Source organism: Prionailurus viverrinus, chromosome B2, assembly GCF_022837055.1.
Source record: "Prionailurus viverrinus isolate Anna chromosome B2, UM_Priviv_1.0, whole genome shotgun sequence".
Lineage (NCBI taxonomy): Eukaryota > Metazoa > Chordata > Mammalia > Carnivora > Felidae > Prionailurus > Prionailurus viverrinus.
The window spans coordinates 106,667,303-106,690,709 of NC_062565.1; positions in this window are offsets into that span (position 1 = coordinate 106,667,303).

A 23,407-nucleotide genomic window follows, 5' to 3' on the forward strand; every position below is an offset into this window, starting at 1 on the left:
CTGAGACACGTTTCAGACTTCTGACCTACAGAATTGTGAGATAATACATTTGTATTGTTTTAAGCCACTAAGCTTGTGTAATTTGTTGCAGCAAAGATGGGTAAGTAACTAATATATACAGTAAAATTTACACATCTTCAGTGTATCATTTGATAAATCTTAACAAGTATCTTCACATATGTAACCAACCATGTTACAGACATTTCCATCATCAAGAAACTTTTATCATTAGCTCCTTCTAGTCATACCATTCTCCCCCCAAATAGAAGGAATTAACTGATTTCTTTTATTTTTTTATTAAAATTTTTTTGTTTAATTTTTAAAAAATCTGTTTATTTTAAGAGAGAGAGTGAGAGACAGAAAACATGAGTGGGGGAGGGGCAAAGAGAGAGGGAGAGAGAATCCCAAGCAGGTTCTACACTCAGCACAGAGCCTGACATGAGCCCAATCTCAGGACTTCGAGATCACGACCTGAGCAGATATCAGGAGTCACTTAACTGACTGAGCCACCCAGGTGCCCCTAGATCTGACCTTTTATGTAAAATTGCCCTTCAATGTAAAGAACTTCCTTTAGCATTTTCTTTTTTTAAAAAAAAATTTTTTTTTAATGTTTATTTATTTCTGAGGCAGAGACGGAGCATGAGTGGGGGAGGGGCAGAAAGAGGGAGACACAGAATCAGAAGCAGGCTCCAGGCTCCGAGCTGTCAGCACAGAGCCCTATGCGGGGCTTGAACTCACAGACCGCGAGATCATGACCCGGGCTGAAGTCGGACGCTCAACCGACTGAGCCACCCAGGCGCCCCTAGCATTTTCTTTAAAAAATTTTTTAAATATGTTTTTAAAGTTTATTTATTTATTTTGAGAGAGAGAAAGAGAAAGAGAGCATGAGCAGGGAAGGGGCAGAGAGAGAGGGAGAGAATCCCAAAGAGGCTCCTCACTGTCAGCGTGGAGCCCGACTTGTAGCTCAACCCCATGAAACTGTGAGATCATGGCCTGAACTAAAATCAAGAGTTGGATGCTCAACCAACTGAGCCACCCAGGCACCCTTCCTTTAGCATTTTCTAACATTAAAAACAAACAAACAAACAAACAAACAAAAACACCATTTCTAACCAGAAGGTTGGGGAAAAGTTCCCTTGGTTTTATTTTATCTGAAAAAAAATCTTTGTTTTATTCTTATTAGTTTTTTTTAATGTTTATTTTTGAGACAGAGGCAGAGAGAGAGAGCACGAGCAGAGATGAGCAGAGAGAGAGAGGGAGACACAGGATCTAAAGCAGTTTCCGTGCTGAAAGCAGAGAGCCGAATGTGGGACGCAAACCCAAGAACTTTGAGATCATGACCTGAACCAAACAAAGTTGGACGCTTAACTGACTGAGCCATGTAGGCACCCCTATTTTATCCTTATTTTTGAGGCATTTTTCACTGGATATAGAATCATAGTTTGACAGGTTTATAAAAGTTTCTTTCGCTATGGGTTGATTGGCATGTACCTCCATCCCCTATCATATGTTGATGTCTGAATCCCCAGTACCTCAGAATATGGCCTTTTTTGGAGATAGGGTCTTACAGAGGCAATCAACTTAAAACAAGCTCACTAGGGGGCCTTAACTCAACATGACTGCTATCCTTAGGAAAAGATGAAATGTGGATACAGAGACACACATATAGGGAAGACAGTGTGAAGAGACATAGTGAGAAGACAGCCATCTCCAAGCCAACAAATTCCCTCATAGTCCTCGGAAGAAACCAATGTTCTCAGGATCTTGATTTTGGACTTTCAGCCTCTAGTACTGTGAGGCATAAATTTGTGTTGTTCAAGCCCTCAGTCCATGGTGTTTTGTTATGGCAGTCCTAGAAAACTATTACGCTTCTCATCACTTTAAAGATTTTGTTCCATTTTCTCCAATATTTTTTTCTAATGAGAGGTTAGTTGTCATTCTTATGGTTATTCTCCTATATGTAATGTGTCTTTTCTTCTTCTGCATATCTTAAAGATTTTTTTCTCTTTGGTGGGGCTCAGTGTGGTTATCTTTGTATTTATGCTGCTTAGGGTTATGCAAACATTTTGGATCTATGAATCAATTTAAAAAATTTTTTAATATGAAATTTATTGTCAAATTGGTTTCCATACAACACCCAGTGCTCATCCCAACAGGTGCCCTCCTCAATGCCCATCACCCACTTTCCCCTCCTTCCCACCCCCCATCAACCCTCAGTTCTCAGTTTTTAACAGTCTCTTATGCTTGGCTCCCTCCCTCTCTCTCTCTTTTTTTTTTCTCCCCCTCCCCCATGGTCTTCTGTTAAGTTTCTCAGGATCCACATAAGAGTGAAAACATATGGTATCTGTCTTTCTCTGTATGACTTATTTCACTTAGCATAACACTCTCTAGTTCCATCCACGTTGCTACAGAAGGCCATATTTCATTCTTTCTCATTGCCACATAGTATTCTATTAATTTTTTAAAAATTTTCAAAAAGATTTTATTTTTAAGCAATCTCTACACCCAACATGGAGCTTGAACTCAACCCCAAAGATCAGGAGTTACATGCTCCATTGACAGAGCCAGCCAGGCACTCCTATTAATTAATTTTTTAAATGAAATTTGGGAGCATATCTTCCATTACTTTTCAACGTTTATTTATTTTTGGGACAGAGAGAGACAGAGCATGAACGGGGGAGGGGCAGAGAGAGAGGGAGACACAGAATCAGAAACAGGCTCCAGGCTCTGAGCCATCAGCCCAGAGCCTGACGCGGGGCTCGAACTCACGGACCGCGAGATCGTGACCTGGCTGAAGTCGGACGCTCAACCGACTGCGCCACCCAGGCGCCCCTCTTCCATTACTTTTAAAAATATTTTTTCTAAGTCATTCTGTCTCTACTCCCTTGGATGCCAATCATCCAAGGAAATTATATTGTCCCACAGATTATTGAGGCTCTGTTCGTTTTTTTTCAATTTTAGTCCTTTTATTCAACTTGAGTAATTTTTATTGATCTGTCTTTATGTTCACTAATTCTTCTTCCACAAAAAAAATCTGATTTTAAGCTAAGTCAGTAAATTTTTAATTTCAGATATTGCATTTTTTTAGGTTTAGGATTTCCATTTAGTTCTTTTTTTTTTTTAATTTTCCATTTCTCTGCTGAGCTTTTTCATCCATTCATTCGCTCATCATCTATGGTTTCTTGAACAAATTTACAATGTTTTGAAGAGTTTATCTGCTAAATCCAACATCTGGACAATATTGGGGTCTGTAGCTGTTACCTGGCTATTCTTTTTATTGCTGATCACATTTTCCTGCCCCTCTTCCCTTGCACATCTAGTGTCTTTTTTATTGTGCACCGGGTATCATTGTGGATGACACATTGTGAGGAGTCAGGATCATTCTGAGCTTTGTTCTGGCAAGCAAATCAAATAACTGGTGAATCCTCTTGACACTGTCTGGATTGGTTTTAGGCTTTACTGAGCCACATATATTTTGGTCTAGTCATCATTCTAGGTCATGACTGCTATTCTTGGGAGTGCTACTTATTCTTAAGGCATGGCCTCTCTGGGTCACATTTGAATGCCTAGTGCTCAACAAGGTCTCTCAACTCTGGCATGGTTAGGACACCAACTCCTCTCAGAATGGCCTGACTTTACTATCTTTGTTCAGCTCTTTGTCACCCATGAGTCTCTCTCTGCTATATCCTTGGGGTTTTGTGTTGTTATGATCAGTTCTGTACTCAGACAATTACCCAAAGGTAACCACCACACCCATATCTGGGGTCCCATCTGTATTGCTTTCTCTTAGCTATACTGTGATATGTGAATTTCAGTCACCTCAACAGCCCCAACCTATTCTGCCTCCTCACATCACTGAGATCATTGCTCTTCTCCTGGGTTCCATATACCGGGGTGGCCAAGAAAATGCCCCAAGGAAGAAAATGGCAGTGAATGTGTAGCTCCCTTTGTGTGTTTCCTGTCTCTTAATCATCAGAACCAGTGCTCTCTGTTGTTCAATACCTGAAAAAAATTTCCACTTATTATTTGTCCATGTTTATAGCTGCCTTAGAGGAAGAATAAATCCAATACCATTTACTCCATCATGGCCCAAAGTGGAAGCCCAATACTCAGTGCATTTTTATGCATAAATGTGGGAATTGAGTTCACGTTTCTAGGGTTCAATATAAAATCCGGCACAAGAAGAGCATAATAAATGTTTGATGGATAAATTTCTAAGATTTCAAAGAAAACCCACCCTCAAATTTTATACTGGTCTACTAAAAGTGGAATACAGGAAAGTAGGACTAGAGGAAGTTATTAAATATTGTCATGGCACTTTTTTTCTTATTTCAGTTATCTTTTATTTTGTGCAAATAGAAATGTTTGCATATCTGGAGCCATTTTATTGGTAAACTTTTCAGAGGAGACTGAGGTGCACTGGCACAGTGAAGATTCCTTTCTAGCTAGAGAGAAAATGGACTTCTATTGCAGACACGGCTGGGAAGAAACAACCATGTTGTTGAGACCGGAAGTACACATGATCTTCTGCAGGGAATAAGAAACAGGTGACTTGTGAAGAGATTCATGTATCACTTGATTGTGGATGTCATTACTAGCTTTCCAAGATGCTCTGTAAAGAGGACAAACTTTTTCCCTTTTCAGCAATTTCCACTTTGTTTTCAGAGGGATTGTGTGTGTGTGTGTGTGTGTGTGTGTGTGTGTGGTGTGTGGTTTCACACCAGGCCCAGCTGGGTCTAAGCAAAATTGGCTGGGGGAATTCTTCTGCATTTGGGTCCTGCAATTTCATTCTATGTCACCCACTGGGGTGGGAGTTGTCAGCGTTAAGCTTAGTTGTCAGTAGATGGTCTGCCACCGCTACCAGCATGGTGACCCCTCCCCTTTGTGCCAGCAGAATAGAATATTCGTTGCTTCAAGTTTTCGTAATGACAATGCTTTCACTGTTCTCCTTTTCAAGCTGGGACTCCCTCTAGAATATCAGTTAGAGGAACCAGCTGGGATTCACTGTTGTAGCTTGATGCCCACTCTTTTTCTTTAACCCCTTTACTCCAGTTCTCTGCACATTATATGTAGATACGAATGTCTGTTCTTGTTTCCTCGAGAAACAAAGAGGCAGCAGAGTTAAACTTGGCTAATAAATCATGTGACCATCTATAGTACAAATTTTATTGAAAAACGGACTAGAATTATGCAGATCTCCCTCGCTGCCTGAGTCCTGACATTTCTTCCTTCAAAGAATTAATTGGATTCAAGGCTCTGGAAGGCAAGAAGATGAGTAAGATATTAATAAGATTGATTTATGCAAAGGAAGCCACAACAATGAATATATTGTGCATTATCCAAACCAGAGGCAATGCACTTCAGAACCAGAGTCACTTGAAATCTTAATTACAATGACTATACACTGAAGTACACAGCAGTGACAATGTCCCACATTAAACATTTAACCTCAGAGCCATCAAGTAAAAAGATGTACATTTAAGAGAAAATGTGAAAAAGCAATTAAAAAATCACAACCCCTAAACTGTTATAAATTTATATGTATCTCTAGACTTAACAAGTATGACAAGATGACAAGTGATAAAAGACATCTGACATGTGACTTTCTGCTCCACAACATACCTTATGTGCCTAACGAGGATATAACCTTTTCTATTATAATACGGCTCACATCCCACTGGGGAATGAGGCAGCCATTAACGCACAGCTGTTAGCTTCCATGGAATGCATGGATACGGAATGAAACAACCTCTATTTAGCTGTTGCCTTTTTGTGAAACAGCAGTGAAATTTCCTACAATAATACTAATGATAATACTCCCTTACATTTATGTAGCGATTTACAGTTTACAAAGCGTGTGAAGATAAAATAACAATGGCTACCATGTATTCACTGTTGTGTGTGTGTGTTGGGCACTTTCTCAGGCGCATCTCGCGTACTTTGTCGGTTTAACTGTTACGAGGGCTCTGCGAGGTAGCTGTTGTTGTTCACATTTTCCACATGAGAAACTGAGCTTTGAGGGATTAAGCGATTTAACTGAGATCATGTAACTAGTAAGAGGTCAGAACTGAGATCTGTGTGACTACAAAGCCAATCTTCAAAACGGTGTTAAACTGCCTCATTTGATGTCGCAGCAAATACATTCTCATGTTAAATAATTATAGCTGCTCCCTATCGTGCTTCCAAAGTGTTATATACTGTTATGATTTGAAAAATAATATATTTACATAAAATGAAGAAAAAGGAAAAAGCTGTTGCCTGGCTAATTTTTTCTCTTCATTTGCATAATTATGCTCCGTATCTTCTACACCCTCACATACAAACACCTCAGACAGAGCATGCCATTCTTTACCCTGTCCCCCGCTTGCTGTCCCTTATCCTGGAAGTCCTCCTGGCTTCCCAGTCATGAGACAAGCAGCATTCAATAGGGGACTCTGTTCTTCTATGACAAATATTCCACTGTGTGTGTGTGTGTGTGTGTGTGTTTATGAGGGGGGGGAGGGAGGGAGAGAGAGATTGAGAGAGAAAGAGATTAGAGCCAAGTTTAACAGAATCACATACAAAGGGAGAAATTGGTTTTTCTGTGGCAAAGGTGGTAGGCTTTGCCGAGTCATGCCTGGATATTATTCATATTCTCTCACTCACTCACCACTCACTCATTCAATGAGTAATATTTGAGCATCAACTCTTCACCAGGCTTTGCACTAGATGCTGTGGAGGTATAAATATAGTAACAGATATATTCCTTGCCCTCAGGGAGCTTATAGTCCAGCTAGGAGAATAGATGTTACCCATTATAGTATATATGAAGAAGGAGGTTTTGCAAATGGTAACAAAGCACAAATCAGAGACCAGCAAAAGCAAAGTAGCTTTTGGGAGTGGGGGAACACTGCCTCTGAATTCCTGATCTTTCCATCCTTGCTGGGGGACGTGAATTAGGGTGACATCCAGCATTTCTCAGTTTGTATTTCATTTTCTGGATGTCATTCTTACTTGTCTTCACTTTTGGCCATCACCCTTTTCCATTCAATCTTACCTGCTTGGTGAGTTTGAGAGGAGGGATGAGACACAGAGAGAGCTCCCCCCACTTCCATTCTCTTTCTCTTTGGGGCCTCCTGCCCACTGGAATTATACCCCCTGTCTGCTTTTCTATGGTGTTCAATTATCTCAGACAGGCTCTGCCCTCTGGGAAGGGTGGTGGATTTCAGCCCTGCCCGAGACTGAGTAGGTGAGTCTGTTTAATTCTGTGGTGCAGTATTTGAAACACATTGTTGCTGACCATTGAAGCCACGCTCTTCCATATCAACTTAAAGATTAATAAAGGTGATACTTTCACCCCAGTGCATCTTACTCGCTGGTATTATTTCTCAAACGGCTCAGAGAAGCATTTGAGTGGGGAGAGACTGTTGTAAGTTAAGTTCTGTACTGATCGTAACAAGTATCTTTTCAAGCATCTCTACTTTAGATGAAGATGAAGAAACATGGAATTATTTTCCTAACCCAGCTGTCAAAATGATTACTGCCTGTTATTTTATTTCCTACAGCAATGTCATTCCTACAGAAATCTTTGTACAAACGTAATGCTGGAATGAAAAGTCAAAAAATTGTTCTGTGTCCAATTATTGATATCTAATTCCTCTTTGACCTTTACTACTTATATAATTATTAATGGTAAATGTAACTTGTAACTTTTTATGAGTGAGTTTTCCTAGTTCTGTAATATTAAGTCATGAGATTCATTTCATTTTTTTTTATCATTATGTAACAGTTATGTGGAAAAGTTCACAAAATATAAATGCCCACCAGCATGAATTGAATTATTGAATTCTTGGAGTTATTACTGGATATCCACTGCTCATGGTGCAAATTCTGATGAGGAAGGTAACATGATGGGTACGTTTTTATATATTTTTTTGAGGGCTTCCTTCATCAATGAATCTAGGAAGCTCTCACATCAGCTAACATTTTGGCCGCTCACCCTCATCTGAGCAGTGCGGATGTTAGAATACAATCGGTGATCAGAAGGACACCTTCCCAACCTGTGACTTGCCTCTTACTGACCACGTGGGTGTTGTGAAAACTGCTGTTTACTCTTACCTCATCAGCATCTGTCATCATGATGTGTAAGTGTAAAAGGTTCATAGAGAAAAGCTGTCAAACTGATAGTATTATTACATTTCCTCAGGGACTTAGCAGGGCTGGAGGGGAAAAAAGAGAAAATTTAATCACCTTTTTTTTTTTTTTCATTTTAAGTGCTATAAGTTATATTTTCAGAGACGAATCCTTTGGTTCACTTAACTGAGAGCTGCATCTTTGCTTGATTAGCTCCAATCCAAATACAATCAACTCTTCCTCGAAACTGTATATGTGTGCAATTTCCACCGTACAGATCTGGGTTTGCTAGGTGTTGTTCTTGTGTTCATTCAATCATTTATTCAATGTTTAGTAAGCCCTTTGCTTGGTCCTGGGAATGCAAATATGAATGGGAAGCAGAAGGATAACAAAGTAACCAGCTCTGGAGTAAATTTAAGGAGTAGATGTGGAAGCATGGAGGAGAAAGTGTCTAACACAGATTGGAATCAAGAGGGAAGACTTCAGGGTAAGGGAAGGAGGAAAAACACCCTGGGGGGAGAAGTTTATTTACAGAGGATTTGGAGGTTCAAAGAGTACAATGGAGCAGGCGGAGGTGAAATTCGGAAGTGAGGAGCTAGCAACGTGTGGAAGACCAGTGAGATGGAAATGAGGCTGGAGGAAAAGGTGTATCATCCCAAGGGCTTGCATTCTGGATGACCATGCAGAGTGATGTGAAGAAAATTAACTGGCTTCAAGGTTCCAAAATGAGTGCAGGGAAAAATTATTTTGGAGATGCCCAGACTTCAGCTATTTTTTTTTTTTAAATACTCATGGGAATGCTATTGGGGTCAATATGGCTCACTATCAATTAGAAAGGAGAAATGTTGGAAGGCGAGGATGGCAAGAAAGAGTTTATACTTCAGAAAATGCATTTCTGAACTATCTGGGTTGTGATAATTATCCTCTTACAGTATACGAATGTGACCTTAAATTCTTTCACATGCTTGTGTCTCTGTGATCCTTTTTTTTCTAATATGGAAGCTGTTACATTTCAGGAATCATACTTTAATTTTTCTTTTTTTAAAATATATACATATTTAATATTTATTTGTTTTTGAGAGAGAGAGAGAGAGAGACAGAGCATGAGTGGGGGAGGGGCAGAGAGAGAGGGAGACACAGACTCCAAAGCAGGCTCCAGGCTCCGAGCTGTCAGCACAGAGCCCCATGTGGGGCTCGAACTCACGATCGGTGAGATCACGACCTGAGCCCAAGTGGGACACTTCACTGACTGAGCCACCCAGGTGCCCCTATATTTCGAATTTTTAAATCTACGTCTCCATCCATCACTTCATAGTACAGAATTTATATATTTTGTTATAGCTATTAAGTATATGACAATCTTTTTTTGGCTGTAAACTTCTTCAAAGCTGAAACTTTAGTCATCCTTAGTTATTAGCTTGTATTTAGTAATCACTTGATAAATGTTTCTTGAGCTATAAAAACAGAGCTAAATTGAACAGACGAGGCTCAGGTGTTGCTGTCTTCCATGAGCCTAAGGAAGACAGGAGAACAACAAGTCTCCAGCATGCTAACTCCTGTTTTGTCTTGATCTGTAGACATCCAAAGTAGATGCTTAACATCTACCTCCCACCCCAAGGAAAATATTCTCTGTGAAATAACAGAATATGCCAAGACCTGTCAAAGCTAACAGCTGTAAATATTAATAATTTTTCTTCTCTCCCCACCCATAAGCCTAGCTTAGACTTTAGAGAAATAGTGAGAGAAGTTTTTCTCTTCTACATGACACTATCAGCCTTATTGAACGTCTTGTTGATGTAGAAGAAAAAACTTAATTAAAAAAACTAAGTATTTTATGTTATTTGTTAGGACACTTGCTTCTAAGATGTTTCGCTTTGTGTGAAAACTGTTGGTATTTCATGATCTCCAGATCTCAGAGGGATATATATATATATATATATATATATTTTAAGTTTATTTATTTATTTTGGGAGACAGAGAGCTAGCAAGGGAAGGACAGAGAGAGGGAATCTCGAGCCAGGCTCTGTGCTGTGATCATACAGCCCGACATGAGGCTTGATCTCATGAACCATGAGATCATGACCTGAGCCGAAATCAAGAGTTGGATGCCTAACCAACTGAGCCACCCAGGCTCCCCTCAGAGGGATAGTTTTAATGAACAGAGAAGGAAGCAATATGACGCTGAGTGACAATTACCTGACAATGATTTTCATCTTCTGTTTTGATTTTTTAAGTAAGCTTTTACCTTTTAAAAGAGTTGTAGATTGACAGAAAAATTGTACAGATGATACAGAGTTCCCATATACTTCTTACCCAGTACCTCTTGTTGTAATTTCAGATGAATGTGGTACATTTGTCTTAATTAGTGAGCCACTCTAGACATATTATTATTAATGAAAGTACATATCTTATTCAGAATTCCTTAGTTTTCCTCCACTGTCCCTTTTCTTTTCCAGGATGTCATCCAGAACACTACATTACATGTAATCACTATGTCTCCTTAGGCTACTTTTAAAAGTTGGACATGTTGTATCAAATAATAGGAACTAAGGTGAATAAGCCAATAGTGGGTGTCTTTATATTAATTGGGCTAGAAGTTGGGCTATATTAGTGTCTGCTGTTGTTAACAGTTGTTACAGCCTTAAAAATTCCTTTACTGATCTTGTTTTTGTCTCCTTCCTTGACTTGGGGTTTCCCTCAGTACTCCCCCTCAGAAAGAGTCTTTGTCCTGAAGTTTTCAGCTACAGTCCACTTTGATTATACTGGAATCCTGTTGCTATTGTGATAAAGTGTGGACCTGAAATAGCATTCTGTCATCTTGCAATGAAATCTCTGTCTTGTAGTGGGCCAGCATCTTGGGGTTGTGATCTTTCTAAATAGTTCTCTGGTGGTACAGCTTTTCCCTCTTGCTCCCTACTCCCTCATCTCACTGTCACATTGCTAATCTATTTTCTTGAAGCCCTGATTTCTGTGGACTATGCTTTTTCCCTTTTGATGAGCCTATTAAAAATTTTATTTAACATTTACTATGTTCCATGTATTGCTTTGGCACTGGAAGAATGATTTAGTATTGAGAAAAAAAATTGATGTTGCAGGGGAAATTGAGGATAATATTTGGAATGATGTCCTTGATTAGGAGACAAAGGATATGATTTGGTTTACAAGTGGAGAGATTAGCTTTAGATAGTAGCTTGTATAGTTGATCATGGGAGCTTGTGATAGGAAAGAAGACAATAATTTGGCCCAGATGCAAATAGATTGATTTGGCTTCATGAGGGATTGAAGCCAGGAAAGTCATTGGAAACAGACAGCTAATTATTCTCTCTCTCTCTCTCTCTCTCTCTCTGTTATTCTTGAACTTCATGGTTTCTCATAACTCTGGTTGTGTGCCTCATTCTTTATGCTTTCCAAAGGCTGATGTCCAATACTTAGGCAGAGATGTGATTGATAGGAAATGGCTCCACCAAAATTCTCTCAGGTCATTAACTTAAGAGCTTAGAGTTGCTGTGTCTCAATTACAAACTTCTGGGAGAAAGAACTGCATGGTTTTCCCATCTGAGGTTAGGTGACTATCACTGTTTCAATTACTAATAGCCAGTAATTTGCCCTACAGCTTACTTTTTAGGGATTGAATAACAGATATGAGCAGGTTCTGTAAGAGCATGTGGAGTTAAGGAGGAAATTATTTCAATTTCTAGCCAATGAGCACGTGTGTGTATGTGTGTGTGTGTTTACATGTGTGTGTACATGCAGGCAAGTAAAACAACCAAAGTTAATCTGTAAATTTCATTTAACATCCTTAAAAATATAACTCTGCTCAGGAGAACTTAAGATTTGATTTTGGAGGGGCACCTGGGTGCCTCACTCTGTTAAGTGTCCAACTTCAGCTAAGGTCCTGAGCTTGAAGTTCGTGGGTTCAAACCCCACGTCAGGCTCTGTGATGACAGCTCAGAGCCTGGAGCCTGCTTCGGATTCTGTGTCTCCCTCTCTCTCTCTGCTCCTCCCCTGCTCGTGCTCTGTCGTTCTTTCTCTCAAAAATAAATAAACATTAAAAAATTTTTTAAAAGATTTGATTTGGAGTTAAGAACCCAAGAATAGGGAAATTATATTTTGTTATAGTTTAAATTATTGATGCATAGTTTAAATTATTGGTACATATTTTCTTACTATGTTTGAATTTCGCACTCAAAAATATAGTTAAATATATATTGCCAGATGAATTCTACAGTGTGGGAATGAACTGTGGTTCAGTAAGTGCAGAAGTGATTACTCCTTTGCTTTTAGTCCTGTTGCCACACCCCAAAATGTCTTTTGAAAGCTAGCCTTTCAGCCCAGATGGCTTCTCCTGTTTTGCTTGATGACCACTTAACGATAAAAACAAATTCTGCTTCGTTGTAACACTTGCTAACACTAGCTGAATTATTTAGACAATTGGACACTGTTGGAACTATTACTGAAGACAAGTCTTTATCCCTTTGGCAAAAAGCAAAATTGCATAAGCAGTAAAATGCCATAGGAAAAAATTCTATTTTGAATTTATTTCTTTAATTATTGAGTATTATAATTGTACAGTCCATCTGGAAAATAATGTATTTTAAGTTTAGAAACCTCCTTTCACTTGGTAAGAGCCCTACATGAGAACAGAGGTGGGGAAATAGGTAACCTTCTTTCTCTCAGTATGTTTTATTGGCACATGTGGTTTACCAGTTGTCCCTCAGAATCTAGCCTTCTTCCTTGGTGATAGAACCCCCAGTTTTAATCTAGGAACAGGCAATAGGATAAAGACTACATCTTTTCTGAATCTCATTCCTTACAGCTGGATGCGACTATAATTAATTTCCAGGAGGTCTTCTTAAAAAGAGCATTTTCTCCTTTGTCACCCCTTGTTGGTTTTCCACTCTCTGGGATGTGTCTATTTGGATGTCATAGCTCAGCAGCAATATTGGATGATGAAACAGAAGCCACAAATTGAGGTTCAAAGCTGAAAAATATAAGGAGCTTGGGTCCCTAACACTTCTAAGCTTTCATGCTTGCCCGACTGCCTTGTTCCTATATCGTTTCTCTATTGCCACAAGAATGCTAAGTAAAAAATATTCACAAAGCCTGAACAGGGTACAAAACCACTTATTTCTCATGCATCTGTGGAGTTCGGCTGATCTGATCTCTCCTGCTTCCAGAGGTCAACTGAGCCTGGTCTAGGCTGGGTTCAAATGGGACAGTTGGTATAACTCAGCTCTGCTCCATGTGTCTTTCATCCTCCAGCACAGCAGTTGGGCACATCCTTCTCGTGAAAGACAGAGGCACAAAAGATCAAGTGGAAACACGAAGAACTCCTTAAGGCTTAGGCATGGAACTGGAACACCAGCACTTCTGCCTCCTTCCGTTGGCCAAAGCAAGTCACAAGGCCAGCTCAGATTCAAGGAATGGATTCCACCTCTTTAGTGAGAGGAACTGCAGGCTACATAACAAAGAGGATGATATAGAAGAGGGAAGAATTGGGCTATTTTTGCAATCTTTCTCATTGTCAGCCTTCTTTTATGTAAGAGACAAACCGCTGTCTTGTTCCTGTAATTTGGTTTAGTTTAATTTTGTTTTTGTTATATGTAGCTGACCCTAATGCTACTTGACTTACTGAGCTCTCAATGGAATGTGAATTCCATGAGGACAGGATTTTTGTCCTTTTAAATTCACAGCTGAATGTGCAGAATGGAATAATGCTTGTTCATAGTAGGCACTCAATAAATGTTTATTGATACAATAAATAAATGATATGGCAATTAAGCTTCGTATTTTAAAAAAGAACCCATCTGGAGAAAGAACACAAACATGCAGAGTAGAAGCCTCCCCACCACTCCCTCCCCCTCACCAGAAAAAACCCCAAGCAAACAAACAGGACTGTGAATAGCTTTAGAACCAAATTAGACTGCTATAAAATAAATGTTTTAAAATGCTAATGTGTCTTAAAATAATTTGGTGACTATGGCAGATACTATAATTTGGCTCAGTTCCCATTCTAATTCTTTTTATCTTGACTTCTAGAACCATGAAGACTATAAAGCTAAAATCTGTATTTTCACATTCTCTACCAACCCTGGTGCTTTGGGAAATCTAGCTTCCCCCAAGCTGACCCACCTACACTTGGGTTAGGGTTAGCATTGTGCAATATGGGTGGTGGCAATGCACAGGTACCTCCCAGCATGACTGAGGGTAGATGTACCTAGTTCTTCTGGGTGGCTGCAATGAGGTTTCTGACCTGGGGTCACAGGTACAGAGTGATGGGGGGCAGTGCACTTGTGCTTTGTCCAATGGTGTCTTTCAGCTTTTCTCCTGTCTGCAATCTTCTGGCTGTGTGTATCCAAACCCAGTACTTGGACATCCCAAGATAGTTATAAACTACATAATATTTCTTTTTTTTAAATTTTATTTATCTGTTTTGAGAGAGAGAGTGTGTGAGCGGGGGTGGGCGGGCACAGAGAGAGAGGGAGAGAGAATCTCAAGCAGGCTCTGCACTGTCAGCATGGAACCCAGTGTGGGGCTTGAATTCACGAAATGTGAGATCATGACCTGAGCCAAAATCAGGAGTCAGTAGCTTAACTGACAGCCACCCAGGTGCCTCAGCTACACAATATTTCTAAAAGAACTTTTTGGGGCACCTGGGTGGCTCAGTCGGTTAAGCGTCCGACTTCAGCTCAGGTCACGATCTCGCGGTCCGTGAGTTCGAGCCCCACGTCGGGCTCTGGGCTGACATCTCAGAGCCTGGAGCCTGCTTCCGATTCCGTGTCTCCCTCTCTCTCTGTCCCTCCCCCATTCATGCTCTGTCTCTCTCTGTCTCAAAATTAAATAAACGTTTAAAAAAAAAATAAAAGAACTTTTTGTCAACCACACAAAGGGTTTTCTGTTGTCTTGCAGTTACTTTCAGAAACAACCAAAGATTTGATCATTTATGGTAGCATCACATTTGCTAGGGTGCCACTTTTTGGATCTTCAGTTAAAATGCTGTGGAAACTTATTTTTGGTTGAGGACAGAGGTGGGGAAACATCATAAATGGGTACCTGTTAAAGATATATCTTTGATTTTTTGTTTATTTAAAAAATATTTCATTGGCCAGCAAAAAACAGTGACATTACAAAATGGAATATATAATTAAAGCATCAAGAAGTGGAAATTATTAATACTTCAAATGTGTTTTACAATAATTGTTTTCTATATCCATAAAGTATAAAGATGAAACTTTATTTTGTTCCTTTTTTCTACATGCCCTTTCTTATATCCTTGAACAGGTTTCTAATCCCACCCAGAATACTGATAAACATGAAAACATTAGTAATAATGCCTTTACTTTCAGTGATAGTTTTGGTATGATGTTTCTAAATGAAGTAAACTGATTTTTAAAACATTGTTGTTTATTTTGAATAAACTGATATAAACCCACAGGTAATGTATAATTGTCAGAAAAATAAATACAGATTAACACACGTAAGCCTGCACTTGGCTCGCTTAACCTCAGCATAATGACATTCTGAGCTGGACGATCCTTTGTTATGGGGCCTGTCTTGGGTATTGTAACATGTTTAGCATCATTGTTGGCCTCTACACACTAGATGACAATAGCACACACCTTCCCAAGTTCTGACCATCAAAAATGTCTCCAGAAATTGCCACATGTTCTCTGCAGGGCAAAATCACCCCCTTCCCCACACTCAACCTGTTGAGAACACCGAGAAAACATGGAAGCAATTTCTAATGGAGTATTTAACAATATATTTCAAGATTTGAAGAACATCTTAATATGTGAAATATGCACCACAGATAGCACGTTAATATCATATTAAGGGCTTGTAATGTAATGGACACCTCTTTCCACTTTCTTACTTCATTGCTCCAGGGACATGAAGTTGGTGTTCTGCATAGAAGATCTAAATGAGCAAACTGTTAACTTGATAAAGACAGAAACTCAGGCCTGTATACAATGGAAAAAGAAAACACAAAACTTGAGGCACCTAGTGATTACCTGTGATTCATTTTTGAGCCCGTGGTGTTTTCATTTTAATTCCTGGGAATCGTCTTAACAGTTGGAATCTAGTCCTGAGGGTGGAATGAAAAATTATATTCTTCTTTTCTCAGCAGCTGAAAAGAAAAATGACTGTTTACCTGAGTTCTGTTCTCAAACCGTGTGGCCCTTGAGCTGAACTGTCACCGTTGTTTGTTTATGGGTTCTGTGATCCCAGTCTGGGAGTGCTTCGGGGTTGCGGGAGCAGTTCTGAGACCTTAGAAATAATAATTAATTTTTAAACACCTTGTCAAAATAAAAATTTTTTTTCTGACTCAACAAACATTTGTTTCAAATTCAGCATCAAGGATTTTCTCTTAGCATGAAAGTTTCAATATTTCAGACTCATAGGGAAAGATTTTTTAAGTGTTATGCCAGAATGACAAGCAAATGGAAACTATGGTTACAAGCATAGACATTTGACTTGTTTAGGTAAATGAAATAAACCACCTTACTTTTAAAAACACGTGTTATTTAACAGAAATTTAGGAGATCCAAGTTCTCATCCTACATCTGAAACAGACTAGATCTATGATTTTGAGAAGGGAAGGAGGAGAGGAGTCCTTTTATTTATTTTTTATTTTTTATTTTTTTTTCCCCCTTCCCCCGAGGAGTCCTTTTAAAAATGACTTCGTGGACCAGGGGCTCCACATATGTTCTCCCAGATAACTTCCTTATGTTATTTCTAGTCACTTACCTCCTCTATGTCTGAATCCCTCACCTCTAAATTGGGTTGTTGGATATGGCCAAGCTTTCTTTTTTTTTTAATTTAATTTTTTATTAAAAGAAATATTTTGATGTTTATTTATTTATTTTGAGAGAGAGAGAGAGAGAGAGAGAGAGAGAGAGACCAGACAGCATGAGCATGGGAGGGGCAGAGAGAGAGGGAGAGAGAGAATCTCAAGCAGGCTCTGCTTGTGCTTTCAGTGCAGAGCTTGACGCGGGGCTCAGTCTCACGAACCATGAGATCATGACCCGAGCTGAAATTGTAATAAATTAAAATTAATTTAAGTTTTAAATTTATTATTATTATTTTTTCATTTGAGTAGAGTTGACACACAATGTTACATTAGTTTCAGGTGTACAGAGTAGTGGTTTAACAAAGTTATACATTATGCTATGTTCACGACAAGTATAGCTACCATCTGTCACGGTACAACACGATTACAACTGTTATCATTTCGTACATGTAATATGTAATATGTAACATATCATTGCCTATATTCCTTATGCTGTGCCTTTTATTCCTGTGATTTATTCCTTCTGTAACTGGAAGCCGGTATCTCCCACTCCCCTTCACCCATGTTGCCCATCCCCCACTCCCCTCTTCTCTGGCAGCCATCAGTTTGTTCTCTGTGTTTATAGGTCTGATTCTGCTCTTTGTTTGTTTGCTCATTTCAGATTCCACATAAGAGTGAAATCATGCGGCATTTGTCTTTCTCAATCTTATTCATTCTACTTAGCAAAATACGGTCTGGGTCCTTCCATGCTATTGCATACGTTGGCCAGGATTTCTAAATTGAGAATCCATGCATGGGATTCAGGGCAGTCTGTGAATTCCCTAAAGCTGCATGAAGAGTTCTGGGTATGCATGTGTGTGTAGTATTCTGTGGGAGATGGCTCAGAGTGCCCATCAGTTTCTAAAGGGATTCAGATCCTGAAAAATAACCAATTCATTTAAAACAAACTAGGATGTGTACGCCCCTGGGAGTAGGCAAATCCAGGAGGTGTGCTGGCATAGAAAGCTCTAAGTACATGTATTTCTGTTCCTTAACTTCCTTGTATAATATGTACCAAAATGGATGTGTCTGAGAGAGTATGAGTGTGAAAGCCCGTGTCACAGGGGGTTGATACTTCTCTCCTACCTCCTCCTTCATAACTACCATTTTTCATTTATAAAACAAGGTTTTCATCCCAATTGTCTCATAATCTTACCAAAAATCCCCATGGTGCCAAACAGAGGGATATTTCAAAGTATTAGTGTTGAGATTGAGAAAGTAAATGACTTCAATGACTAGATAGCAATTCTTTTGTTTCTTTCATGGTTTGCATTCAATCAAATTGAAAGAGGACTTAAATTATTATCTGATAAGTCATTAATTACATTTTTTGTTGATTGGTCCCAGTAATTTTCTCTACTTTGTAGTTCTTTCTCTATTTCATTCATTTCTGCTCTTACCTCTATTATTTCTTTTCTATTTTCTTTGGGTTTACTATACTGTTGTTATTGTTCTTGTTTTCTAATTTTGGGTGGTAACTATTTAAACCATTGATTTTTGGGGGCGCCTGGGTGGCTCAGTCGGTTAAGCGTCCGACTTCAGCTCAGGTCACAATCTCACCGTCTGTCAGTTCGAGCCCCGCATCGGGCTCTGGGCTGATGGCTCAGAGCCTGGAGCCTGTTTCCGATTCTGTGTCTCCCTCTCTTTCTGCCCCTCCCCCGTTCATGCTCTGTCTCTCTCTGTCTCAAAAATAAATAAAAACGTTAAAAAAATTTATAAAAAAATAAACCATTGATGTTTTAACTTTAACTTTTTATCTAATAAATATATTAAGCTATAGGTTTCCTTCTAAGCTTTAGCTGATATCCACAAATTTTGATCTGTAATATTTCATTATCATTCAATTATAAATATTTTCTTATTTCCAATATGATGTTTTTGAGCATGCATTACTCAGAAGTGCATTGCTTAATTTCCAAACCCTAATTTGGGATATTATTTTAGTTATAGATTTCTAGCTTAATTACACTATGTCTATAATCCATATTTTGAACGATTTCAATTATTTGATGTGTTTTATGACCTGTAGTCAATTTTTTTTTAATTTTAAAGATTTTTATTTTTTAAGTAATCTCTCTGCCCAATATGGAGCTTGAACTTACAAACCAGAGAGTAAGAGTCTCATGCTTCACTGATCGAACCATCCAGGTACCCTTGACATGTAGTCAGTCTTGATAAGTGTTCCATGTGCACTTGAAAAGGACATGGAATTTACAGTTTGACCTGACAGCTCTCTTGACCTTCCCCAGTTCCCTCCTTACTTTCCTTTATAGGCCTCAACTGCACAAAACTTTTGCATGGCTAATCCAGTCTGCTTCTTAGAAGACCTAGACTAAGAATTCATTTACCAGCCCCCTCCCCTGTCTTTTGTGCTATTGTTGCAGTGTATTTACTTGCACACATATTTTAAATTTCAGAAGGCATTATTATCTTTCATAGTCAATATTAATTTTGATTTATCCTCTTTCTTTCTTTCTTTCTTTCTTTCTTTTATTGCTCTTTATTTCTTCCCACATTTTCATGGCCCTGCCCTCATAGAACTGGGATCACATTTTTTATTCTGCCTCCAGAATTCCTTTGGTATTTTCTTTAGTGCTGGTCTCCTGCTGATGAAATTTCCCCCCCTTTTTTGTCATCTGAACACATTTTTATTTTGCCTTCATTTACTAAAGATATTTTTGCTGGATATAAAACTTTAGGTCTTCTTTCTCCATGAAATTGTGGCAAGCTAATTTACTAACTTGCAAGTAGGATATGATCCCCAACCCTTCACAGTTCTTGACAATTATTACCTGAAATTGTATTTTTATTTACTGACTTGTATGTTATCTGTCTTCTTCTCTAGAATTTAAGTTCTTTGAGAGGAGGGACTTTTCACTCTGTATCTTTAGCACATATAATAGTCTTCAGCACATGGAAGATACTCAATAAATATTTGCTGATTCAATAAATGAGTAAATAAAAATCTTTTCTAGCATAACTTTTTGAAAATCAATAGAGCCATCCTCATCATATCCTAAGCCAAACAAAATCTATTTTCTTATAGTTTCTGCTGCCTTGATCATTTTTCTCCCTGACTAGACTATTACTTCAAGTCTTCTCCCAGTATTCATGTTATTTACCATTTCTCCCAAATCATATTACATTTGTTCCCACTGTAAGGGTTTAGTCATGTGGGTAACATACAAGAGTACAGAGGGTATAGACTCTAGAGCAAAACTGCTACTTGTCTGATACTGGCTTCACTCCTTTCTAGAAGAAACTTAGGTTTTTGATCTTTAAAATAGGGATAGGAATGATGCCTCACTCATATGATTGTGACTATAATCAGAGATAATGTGTGTAAAGTCCTTAGCAGAGTACTTGACCTGCAAAACATATTTGATGAGCTGAGCTGTCTATGGAATTTGGACATGGTTCTTCCTCCCTGACAGTGCCTTAGAGTTAGAACTCTCCCCAGCTTTATGTATATGCTCTTTGTTCCCCGCTGAAGGAACTTACCCAGCCAGTGAACAATATGCTCAGAACTGTAGTGCTCTGAGATGTGCCCCTAAATATTCACCCAGCTTTTTATTTGCTGCGGATGATCTGAGATCCTGTCTCCAAAGTAAAAGGGGAGCAGAAGAGTTGGGCAAATCTTTTAAAAACTCCAGGAATTCAAAAGTGATGCATTTTGGTTTTGATCTGCATTTCTATGTTTCCGGTAGTTGAAATTTTAATGTGCTTCCTTCGTCAGAATTTCCCTCTGAATGATAGTCTCAACGCTCCGCTTTATTAAAATTAGAGAATAACAATGTCGTTGAAGTCTCATTTTACCAGACAGGCAACCTGAGACATTGTGGTGACAGAACAAAAATGTGATAATGGAGATGCAAATTCTGGCGGGATAGAGATTCATGACTCCACAGCTCAAGACCCGAGCTGAGTGCGTGAGATCATTGTGTAAGATATTAAATAATCATTGCGCTGCTAGATAAGAGTGTAACCATGTAATTTTGACATTACATTTTATGTTTTTTTAACTGCGAAGGCTATCTGAGGAAAGTTTCTGACCAAGCAGAAATATTGAAGATGGGGCAAGCTTCTTTTGCGAGGGAGCACCAAGACTCAGCAGACTTGGATTCGTCTTTCCTCAATGCTGGCAGCCAGCAGTCGTGTGCAATTGGTAGCTCAGGCAAAGTCACGGTACATCGTGAACGCCACGTCAACACCAGCGCAAAGGGTTGCTAACAAATAGACTGAAAATTTGGTGGTTACAGATAGATTTCTCGAAATAGATGAATTTCAAAAAACAGAAATAGAAAAGGCTTGACATTCTCGGATGGTGTTTTATTTACAAGTTGCTCTAGCGAATGAAATTGAACGCTGGTGACAAAGCATTCACCAGAAAATAAATAAGTAACAGAAACAGTCCCTTGGGCCTGTGACTGAGGATGGCATTTTGCTGTCTCAGGCTGAAAATTTTTCTTAAGTAAAGCTAAACCTGAGGAGTGTGAGACACAATGAATATAAGCAGCAGCTTCAGAGACACAGGGTTAGTAACAGATGCCAAATGCGGAAACACATTGGGTACTTTTTCCTCTAAGAGCATTATCATTGTCCTCGTTACTGTCAAAACCCCATGTCATGCTAGGTTGACCGCCCACCATGCATTCTGGCTTGTCCAGGCATTACTGGTTTTTATTTGTTCTTGTGACCCTGCCTACTAGGATTCCCTTTGACTCACACAAACGTCCTGGTTTGGAGAATAAATTATATGGCCACTTTGTGTATGGCACGTTCTTAGGCAATTGGAGGTTAAGCAAGAAGAACTGTGGCCGCTGGACTTAATGGGATTTATTTTTCTCCTTTACAAAAGATAAGGGGCTGAGGGCAGGAACATGCAGCCCCTTGGCTCCTATAAGACTTAATAAGTGGGTAAGTTGATTGAATTAAATACTTAATCACCCCAGAGCCTCTTGGGTTTAGGTAAATACTACACCTCTGCTGAATATTCCAAGGGCTTTAAAGAATACTGTAGGCCAGGGGCACCTGGGTGGCTCAGTCAGTTAAGGATCTGACTTTGGCTCAGGTCATGATCTCACAGCTCGTGAGTTCGAGCCCCGCATCAGACTCTGTGCTTGACAGCTCAGAGCCTGGAGCCTGTTTCCGATTCTGTGTCTCCCTCTCTTCTGCCCCTCCCTCACTCACACTCTGTCTCTCTCTCCTTCAAAACTAAACAAACATTAAAAAAATTAAAAAAAAAAAAAAAAAAAAAGAATACTGTGGCCCAGTCAAAGAGAAGTTGTGCTTAACCTTACCTATTGGAAGGTACCATGACAACAGCGTTTAACTAGAAGGCTGGAGTGCGGACCAGCCTTTCTCTGTATGCCAAGAAGTGAGTAGAGTGAGTTAATCTTTTCTCTTATCTGGATGAAGTCCCAAGCATGTGCTTTCCAAAGCTAAAACACTTGTAAAGCTACTACTTTTATGTTTATGGACTAGGCATCCCTTTGCCACTTATCAAGGAAAGTAATCAATCAGCTGGGTCCTGAATAGAGTTTATTGTTTGGAGATGCTTAAGTTGCCAAAGTCTCACACCAGAAATAAAGTTGAGGTTATCTTTTTAAATGAATAATCCATTTCCTCGTAGGCATTAGTGATAAAAGAAAATAAGATATAAAATCTAAGCAGGATCTTAGATTTTTAAATAGCATCTGACTTCAAGACAATTAAAGAAAAACAGAATTCTTTCTCAAAATCAATTTTCACATTCTATGAAGGAACAGATATTAATATCTCTGATCTCCATAAAGCAAAAAACAGGTATTACTATCTCCGTTTAGTTGAGAGAGGAGACAAAACATGTTGTTTCAAAGATGTATATATGCGTGGTGAAATAATGACATTTCAATGAGTTTTACATTAAGGAAAATGGGTAAAAATGATTAAAATTTTACCTTGTGTTATGATAATAAGGATATGCATGGAGATCAGGGGCTCAGAGCCAATGCTATACAGGAGGATTAAATAATTTTTTCATAAATCTGTTCTAAACCTTACTCTTAGTTTAATTATCTTGGGTTAATTGTCAAAATAGTTCATCAGAGTCATTTATCATTAAGAATCAGCTATTGCTCATCTGAAAACACACATCCATCCTAAAGAATGCATTAATTTATTCAACGAAGATTTATTTATTATTTATTATCTCAGTCGCTTTTCTGAGTGCTGAGGTGAACAAGACAGACAAGCTTTTACTGAACTTCTGTGACTGATGAAAGACGGATGTAAACATCAAGAAACAGGTTGACTCCAGACAGGGTAAGTACTATGCAGATGAATTAGAGACTGCCATAAGCTAAAAATTCCAGGATGGTGAAATTTACGCAAATGCAAGGCAAGGGACAGAAAAAGTGGTTCGAGAAATATTCACCAGAATAAAATCAGGTATTAGCGATAATTTTTCTTTTGCTTGCTGCCTTC